Source organism: Camellia sinensis, chromosome 12 (assembly GCF_055761805.1).
Source record: "Camellia sinensis isolate YWXY chromosome 12, ASM5576180v1, whole genome shotgun sequence".
In the NCBI taxonomy this organism is placed as follows: Eukaryota; Viridiplantae; Streptophyta; class Magnoliopsida; order Ericales; family Theaceae; genus Camellia; species Camellia sinensis.
In genome coordinates this window covers 38,752,339-38,762,075 of record NC_138972.1, presented here as the reverse complement: position 1 = coordinate 38,762,075, position 9,737 = coordinate 38,752,339, and the positions used below count along the sequence as shown (strand labels likewise).

General features: G+C 30.4%; 1 long non-coding RNA gene across 2 annotated transcripts; it reads right to left on the bottom strand.

Annotated features, from left to right (window-relative positions):
* Positions 1-778: 778 nt before the first annotated feature.
* Positions 779-6,112, bottom strand: LOC145804465 (uncharacterized). 2 transcript variants are annotated; one of them, XR_014346212.1, is made up of 4 exons: positions 5,731-6,111; positions 5,479-5,585; positions 2,246-2,321; positions 779-965 (listed from the first exon to the last, which is right to left on the bottom strand). It is a non-coding gene; the product is annotated as an uncharacterized LOC145804465 (long non-coding RNA). The 2 variants fall into 2 exon arrangements; XR_014346213.1 differs by lacking the exon at positions 2,246-2,321 and having other exon boundaries at positions 5,731-6,112.
* Between the last annotated feature and the right edge of the window lie 3,625 nt (positions 6,113-9,737).

The following is a 9,737-nucleotide window of genomic DNA, read 5'->3' as shown; positions in this document are numbered from 1 at the left end:
AAATATTAGAATACATGCAAATGGACAAAAAAAGAAAAGAAAAAGGCAACAAATAATTTCATTTGATCTATCTCTCTCTCTCTCTTCATATTCTTAGCAACCAAATCACTACTACAAATATAGATAAAGATCACACTTTTTTAGTGTGATGTATGTTTTTTAATCACACCTTTTAAGTTTTATTAAAGTGTGGTCTTTAGGAGTGTGATTAAAAATGGTCATTTTTAATCACACTTTTTAAGTGTCATTAAAAAATGCTTTCATCACATCTTTTAAGTGTGATTAATAATATTTAGATCACACCTTTTAAGTGTGATTAAAAACATTTAGATCACACATTTTAAGTGTGGTTAAAAACATTTAGATCACACATTTTAAGTGTGATTAAAAATATTTAGATCACACCTTTTAAGTGTGATTAAAAACTTTAGATCACACCTTTTAAGTGTGATTAAAAACATTTAGATCACACCATTTAAGTGTGATTAAAAACTTTAGTTCACACCTTTTAAGTGTGATTAAAAACATTTAGATCACACCTTTTAAGTGTGGTTAAAAACATTTAGATCACACCTTTTAAGTGTGATTAAAAACTTTAGTTCCCACTTTTAAGTGTGATTAAAAACTTTAGATCACACCTTTTAAGTGTGATTAATAACTAATAAAACCTGTGATAAAAAAAAAATTGACATATTTAAAGAATAATCAATATTATTTTTGCACGCGCAATTGAATAATGTAATACACACTATATACTATATTTTGAATCACAACCATATATTGAATGAAATAATATCATATATTTCATAAATGAAAGTTAAATGTTTAAAAGTATATACAAAGAAATTAATAAAAAAAAATTAACTGTGACTACATACATTAAAAAATAAAAAATAAAAAACTTGGAAAAAGTAAGTTCTTGAATTCTTTGACCATATTTTGCATCTCTCCAAGAAATTTCTGACCTGAAAAATAAAAAAACAAATTAATTTAAAAACCGTCAGAAGCATATGAATAAACTTACTAATTAATTTATAAACTTATATTTAGATCTCACCAAAAATAATGTAATTTATCCAGTTGTTAAACTGCCCCAATCCTTTCCCCACAGCCACCAAAAACGACATAATTATTTTGATTCTCCACACAAATAGTATAAAGCTACAAAAGATATTGATACCCTTGTAGAAGCCAAAATAAATCATCAAGGCATGAATGATTTCAAACTTTCTTAAGCTAGAATAATTTAATAATAAAACAAAAAAGTGATCTAAAACTCAAGATATGCACTTGTAGAAAATGACAATATTATTTGAGAAACAAGACATTTAATAAAAAATTAGATACTAAGCACGACACAACAAAGAGAGTAGAGATAATATGTATACATCCACTCACTTATAGATCAATGTATTGTGATAGTCTAAAACAATACAGTCTACACCATTCAAGTTTTTTCGGTGTCACTTATAGATCCACTCACTTCTCTCAAATTATTTCCCAGCAAAATACACATTAAACTCCCCTTGCTATTTTTTTGCTTCTTCAGAATCTTTGCTAACTGAATCTAGGTGTGAAATGATATACATAAAACTATGACAAACTCTAGTTCTATCAAACCTTATGAACAAAGTTTCCTTATATATGCCTAAAACACAAAATTATGAAACACCAAACATAAGCAAAATTAAAGCAATTATAGCAATTATAGTCCATTGCATTCCATATTACACCAAACATAAGCAAACTTATGAAAATCAGATTCTAAAGTAGCAAAACCAAACAATACCAAACAATGTCATTGAAATCTCAAGTTCATTTTATTTGATACAAGACACCAAAAACACTAGTCGAAATTGTAAAATGAAGATCTCTCTTTTATGACCAAACTTGTGGAACAAAAGTGAAAAATAAACAAATAACATAACAGAGCAAAATTAAAGCAATTATAGCAATTATAGTCCATTTCTAAACCTTTTTTTCTCCTATTTTGTCAATCTTTATTTTGGACCTTTTTAATAAAATATTGAATTCCTTTAAACAGATTCAGATTAATAAAATATAAAATACAGTCACAGATTCAATTAAACAGATTGAATGTAAACAGATTCAGTTTGAATGTAAACAGACACAGGTTCAGTTTGAATGTAAACAGACACAGACTAACAGACACAAATTCATGAAATTAACTGGGCAGTGAGTGTTCAGCTGAAGCACAATCATAAAAGAAAATTTATTTACTTACCAAGTTGCCCAACTCTGAGACTAGTTTCTTTACTGTAGGCTTGAATTGCTAAATGACTAATCTCTGGTCACAAAACCTTGTGTGGAAGAATGAAGATGAGTACAAAATCAACATTTTCGTGTAATATTTTTTCAAAATTCAAACTATAGGAAATTCAAAACAAAAAAATAGAGAAATAAAAAAAATATAGCAAATTCTTATTTGAACATTGCGTGACTTTTTCATGACCAATATGGCATGGAGGGCAACAAATCCACTAAGATTTGGCTTGTTCATTGTCTTTCCAAATATATAATGAACTTATTTTTTTTGGGAGCCATCAGTGATCAAGTCTTCTAAAAGTCAGTGGTCAAGTTTCCCTAAATGTTTTAAATATGAAAGCACTCAACAAAATAGTTTTCTAACTATAGTTAATCATGTTGTAGGTTTTTCTTCAAGTTATGGAGTGCTTACTCAATCGTTTTAGTCAGTCAGCATTTATCAATTCTGTTCTGGATACTACTTTTCTCTGTTATTTTCATCACTATTGGCGAGAACTTTCTTAAACATTTAATAACAGACAGATTCATACAGATTATTCCACCTATTATTAAATTCATACCAAAATTAACAGACAGATTCATACCAAAATTATTCCACCTATTTTTTCTGAAGTCCACCTAGTTGGTCAATCTAAATTCCAAACAAAACAATTAATAACAAACACAATTAGATGCCAAAACAGATTCAATAACAGACACAATATGAATTCCACACTCGATGATACTTTGTATCATTTACAAAGGAGTGTTATTTATGTGTGTCAAGCCAGAAAATGTTGCTAAGCCGTTTATGAAGTTTGATGAACAGTTTTCATTTACAAAGGAGTGTTATTTATGTGTGTCAAGCTAGAAAAGACCAATGAATGCATGGTAAAAAATGTGAGCAGGTTAAATCTAGTCAGTAATGAAACTAGTTTTAGATTGAATAAATTAATCCTTGCAATATTTTCTTTATTTGGTTATATTTTGCTCAAAAACTATTCTCCAAAATGGTAGAAGGCACCTGTCAGGGACAACAACCCAATCAAATTAACTTCTACATAGAAAATCTCCGAGGTGTCATGCAGCATTTAAAACCCTTAGCTAATAGGTCATCATATAAGTGTTTCACAATGATAAAAATAAGATAGAAAATATATATCACTCACCTGATTTTTTACTATACCAGACATGGAAAGTCATTCACTATATCAGTTTTCTCCCTATCCCTTTGTATTGGTATTGAGACATAAGTTTTTAAATAATGAGTAGGAAGGGAATAAGTCAAAATGGAGTTGGGACACATTGTTCATATGGAAGAAATTAGATGGAGGCAGAAGGCAAGGGATTTATGACAGGAATATTCAGTCCTTTCACAAATTGACTAACACCCATAGGACACAAAACTATGTAAAAGTTAAGAAATTAATGGGGTGGAGAGGAGGGAGGGGATTAAGAGCGAAGTGATTCAGTTTTATGAGAGGCTTTATACTGAGACCAATCATAAAAGGCCTCGTCTTGATGACTTGGCTTGGAGAGGCAGTTTACTGAAAAGGAAGTCATGGGAGTCTTGGAAAACTATTTTCTTTTCACTTCTATTTGAGAAGTTTAATTTAAAAAAGTCGAATTTGTAGTTTGAAAAATTATACCCAGTATAGTCCAGTATAAAAAGCACAATATTAAGTAAAAACCATTGACAGAATTCTCACAATTTTAGGTCTCCATTTTATCATTTAGTGGCTTTGCATCACCTCTAGTAGCCAAGTTGTACTGATTTTACAGCAATAGAAATTGAGGGAAATTGAGTAATACTATCCACTTCTTTTTTTAAAATAGAGAATCATTTAGGGACATCTAAGGAAGCATGGGTTTCCAACATGACAACCCCTAGAATCAAGCAAGGGAACATTTTATACATAAAACATATATACACACTCTTCTTTGTACACTTAATTTCACATAAGTTCTATTTGAGAAGTTTTTGTTCAAACAAGCTTTTTTATTAATACAATCAAAGTAAAGAAACAAGCTAAATTTGTAATTTTACATGCTATAACCCAAAATTATAATACATTGGAAATAAGCACAATGTTTGAGTGAAGTACATTTAATGTGTTTACATTGCAGGTTTCAATTTTACCCTTACATGGATTGGCATTATCTTTGGCCAACTAGTAGTAATTTTAGAAAGACATTGAGGGAAATTTAGTAAAACTATCCATTGACTTCTGAAAATGGAGAATAATTTAGGGACATCCAAGATGGAGCTATGAAATATATATCACATGGGAGTAAAACTGTGTTACATTAAAAGTTAAGTTGTCTTTATGAATGTATTGACATCTACTTGTAGCCAATGTTATTGTCATTTTAGCATACATTCTAGAATTCGTTTTTTAATTTTTAATTTATTTTTAAATAACCAAATTTTTTTTCTTTAAAAAAAAACAATCCTTTTTTTTTTTTTTGTGTGTGTGTGTGTGTTGTAACGGCTGTTATATATAACATTTTTATTTCACCAAACTTTTCATCTCCTTGGTGATTTCTCACATATAACATGACAACTTTCAAATAGTCATTTACTTTATATATATATATAGACATATTTAAGAAAAGCTCACAAGAAAACAACATAATATAGTAAGATCCAACCACTCAGCATTTTATCAAACACCTAAAAGGCATAAATAACATGTATATAGTTTTCTTCTCTACGGGACAATAGAAACAAAGTAGAGATATATAGAGATACCTACACAAACATAACCAGCCAAAGACAACAAAGAGAAACAAAGACAAGCAATCATCATACACATAACACAAATCATCTTGATATGAAGTCACGATTTTGGGTATATGTTAATATTTAGATACATACAAACATGTGCAAACATCACAGAGAGACGAGGAAGAGAATCACCCTATACGAATTTTCTATCCAACAAAAACCTAGCAAAAATCTTGAACAAAAAGAATGGTCAAAGTAAAATAGGAGCCATTAGAAGTAAAAATCAAAATTACCTGAAAAATTGGCAATGGCAACAAAATCATAATTTTTCGATCAAAACCCCCAATTAAAAACCCTAAATTTTCAATTTAAAACTTAACTTCTCAAAACTTCCCCCCCCCCAAATCACTAGACATAAACATGAAATAGAACAAATGGTGATAGAAAAATCTGAACAAAATTTCAAAAGAAACAGAAAAATCTACCGTCGTTCAATCAACACCTCTTGACATGGTGGTTTCGAAACCCTAGCTTCGTAGAGAGAGAGAGAGAGAGAGAAGCAGCAGCAGTTTACCATAAAAAGAAAGATAATCTGCAATAGAGAGATGAAATCGAAATCGATGAGAAGAGATGATCAAAATCGAAATAGAAATCGAAAGCAAAACAAAAGAAAAATGAGTGATCACTTTAATAGAAATCAACAAAGACAAGAGGAAGGAAAGGAGGAAGCAATGTACCAGGTAACCCTTCTTCGATGAGACGAACCCTTCTCCTGATTTACCCCGGCAATATTTGCTTCCATCACATTCAATCTCTCTCTGATTTCTTCCATCTATTTAGAAGGGGAACCAGAATGTTCCACCGTCTTAATCGCAGACGCACACAGTGCTTCACACGCACAGTTATCAAGCCCTAGATCGCCCAAACAATTCTGAGTAAAAACCACCAAATTTTCATCATCAATGGTAACAATAGCTACAGACATCAGGAAATCAATGAGCAATTGAAACCCTAGAAGACAACGTTTTCTAGAGAGCTTCTCTCTCTAACCCATCTTTTGAATTTAACTTAAATGGAAGTCCATTCTATTCTCCCTTTTCATGAAACCCTCTGGGTTTGTTTTCATTAGAAGCCAAAGCCTTGTATTTTGATTATTTTATTTTATTTTATTTTATTTTTTGGGTGGGCTGAAGAGCTAGGGCTTGTGATTTTATTTTATTTTAAATTTTTTGGTATTCTATTCTGATTAGAGGAACACAAAATAGTTATTTTGGAAAAAAAATTTCTAATATATATATATTTTGGTAATTGGCACCCAAAATTTCATATTGGCGCTTTTTTTTTTTTGTTTTTTAAATCCTACAATTCACGACATGCACTGTGCGTCATAAAAAAGTAATACTTTTAATGGTAGGCGATGTGTGCGTCATAAAAAGTGCAATACTTTTAACGGCAGGTGTTATGTACGCTGTGAAAAGTATTCACTTTTCACGGCTGGCGTATGTGCGTCGTGTGTAATTGATGTATTAACGGCATGTCATATGCACATCGCGGAAACTTTTATTATTTACGGCGTGAATTGCAAGCTGTAAAAAAATTATCGTTATTACCATTTATGGCCTACGCAATAGACACGCCATGATTGGAAAAGTATTTACGACGTGCAAAAAAAGTAAGTCGTAAAAGTGAGAAACTACGGCGTACATCTATTATATGCCATTGATGTGGTGCCGTAAAAAGTCAGTTTTGTTATAGTGCATAAAAAGTCAGTTTTGTTGTAGTGGAGGAGGGCAGATGCGTGAGGCGTGAGAGAGAAGAGACACAGAGGCCAGAGGCGTGAGGCGTGAGAGAAGAGAAAGGGGGAGGTGAGGTCATGTAGGATGAGGTTTGGTGGTCAAATCTGTGTGTGAGAAGAAGAACTGATATATCTAAGGCGCCAATATATCTATTTCCCTCTAAAAACCTTTAGCAACTAAACCATTTATTTGGTGACAAAATTATTTCATCACTAAAAGATAAAATTATTAGTCACGAAAATAGTTTTCTCACTAAATAATATTAAAATATTAAAAATTATTTGTGACGAAAATATATTCGTCATTAATAATTTTATTATTGGTGACCAATTTTTTCCTCACCAAAAGTTTGAAAATTTTGGTACCATCCGAAAAATTAGTGGGAAAATCTTTAGTGACAAAAAAAATATAAATAATGACGAAAAATAATTTCGTCACCTAATTTTTTTATTATGTATGCAGATTGGTGACGAAAATTTATTTTTGTCTCTAAAAATGGTACATTTGGAGACGAAAAATTATTTTCTTCACTAAAAGGTACGTCTTTTGTTACAAAATTTATTTTCGTCATTAGTTTTCGTCTTCAAAGACACTTTTTGTTGTAGTGATGGGTGAAAAAGTTCCGTGTCTAAAGTCTCATTTTCTAGTAGTGAGTCATCTCTATCATTCATGGGTAGAATAGAAGCGCGGATTTGGGAATTGTATATTTTATATAAAAATCAAATTGAAATATTTTATACAATCACACCTATTTAGGGAGTGTGATTAAAAAGTAGTAATGTATATATAATCACACTTTAATTAAAATGTGTGATTAAAAAATATATATATAATCACACTTATTTAAAAAGTGTGATTAAAAAGTAGTAGTGTATATATAATCACACTTTAATTAGAAAGTGTGATTAAAAAATATATAAATAATCACACTTTAATTAGAATGTGTCGTTAAAAAATATATCTATATAATCACACCTATTTAAAAAGTGTGATTAAAAAGTAGTAGTGTATATATAATCACACTTTAATTAGAAGGTGTGATTAAAAAATATATAAATAATCACACTTTAATTAGAATGTATGGTTAAAAAATATCTATATAATCACACCTATTTAAAAAGTGTGATTAAAAAGTAGTAGTGTATATATAATCACACTTTAATTAGAAGGTGTGATTAAAAAATATATAAATAATCACACTTTAATTAGAATGTGTGGTTAAAAAATATCTATATAATCACACCTATTTAAAAAGTGTGATTAAAAAGTAGTAGTATATATATAATCACACTTTAATTAGAAGGTATGATTAAAAAATATATAAATAATCACACTTTAATTAGAATGTGTGATTAAAAAATATATATATAATCACACTTGTTTAAAAAGTGTGATTAAAAAGTAGTAGTGCATATATAATCACACTTTAATTAGAAGGTGTGATTAAAAATATATATATATATAATCACACTTAATTGAAAAGTGACATAAAAAATAATATTATCACACTCAATCAAATTAAGTGTGATTAAAATATCAATCTAATTTTTTTTATCACACTTCCAATAAAAGTGAGAACTTTTTTTTTGTCAAAGTGTGATCTTTAACTATTTTTGTAATAGTGAATGGAGATAAAAGATAAGGTAAAAAGTTAGAGATCATCATATTACATTTTTTTTTCTCTCTATTTTCTTAGTAATAAAACAGATTCAAGACCACCATGAGAGAGAGAGGGAGAGAGAGAGGTTAGTGCCGGAGATTTTGCATTTTTTCAGTGAGTCGGAGACAGAGAAACCTAAAAACGAGCAAAGATTATTGATACATTATACATATATATATATATAGGAGAAAGTAGAGTGAATCTGATGATGACCTTTAATCATCCAATGAAAAACTCCAACACTGTCATCAAATCCACTCATGTTCACCCTAATCAAAACTCGAAAAAAAAAAAAAAAAAAATAGGGATGCAAACCATGTTGTTCCAGAACAACTACATGTATATATACATTTTTAATAAAATAAAAAAAGAAAAAGAATAAAATCGGACCACTATAAAAAACATTATAGAAAGTTCCACGACAGACTCAACATTTCATTACTCAATAGTTTTCTCTCTTATTTACACTACACCCGGGATTATGGGTTGCATAAACTCGATACCCAACAATACTAGAAGGTTATAGTGATGCGAATTGGATATCTGATGTAAAGGATTCCAAATGTACTAGTAGTTATGTGTTCACTCTCGGAGGGGAAACCGCGTGTAGCTTACTTTTCGTGCTCCTTTCAGATACGATTAGTCCTACAGTTCGGACTCCCACGGTTTTGAATCTGATTCCACAAATACAATGTGAAATAGATAAACACAAATGAGTCCAAATCCGACAATTCTTTTCGAAAATCGATTTTGAATCAAAATGCCAAAAATAGACTGCTTTGCTAGATACAGAGTCGCCACCTAAATATATTTGGGAAGTTTAGGAAACCCAAGACTCCTGCTAAAGTCCACTTATCCATCATCACCAAAGTGTCTCGGCTCGAAAACTTAGGTACGAGAGGGGAAGGTCATGAATTGAGCGCCCTACTCGCCCGATCAAAGATCAACCTCTACTAGTTATGATGTGATTTTTATTTACATTATATGCTCTTGTTTCGATTATTAGGCTAACTTTACTAGGTGATTGTAGCTCAACTTTTTTATGCCCCATTTCGGAAGAAAAATAAGTCTTACAATATCAGACTCCCACGGTTCTAAATCTAATCTCACAAGTGCAATGTGAAATAGATAAACACCAAAGAGTCCAAATCCGACAAATCTTTTGGAATATCGATTTTGAATCAAAATGTCAAAAATGGACAACTTTGCCAGATACAGAGTCGCCACCTAAATATTTTTGGAAAATTTAGGAAACCCATGACTCGTGCCAAAAGCCACGTGTTCGTCA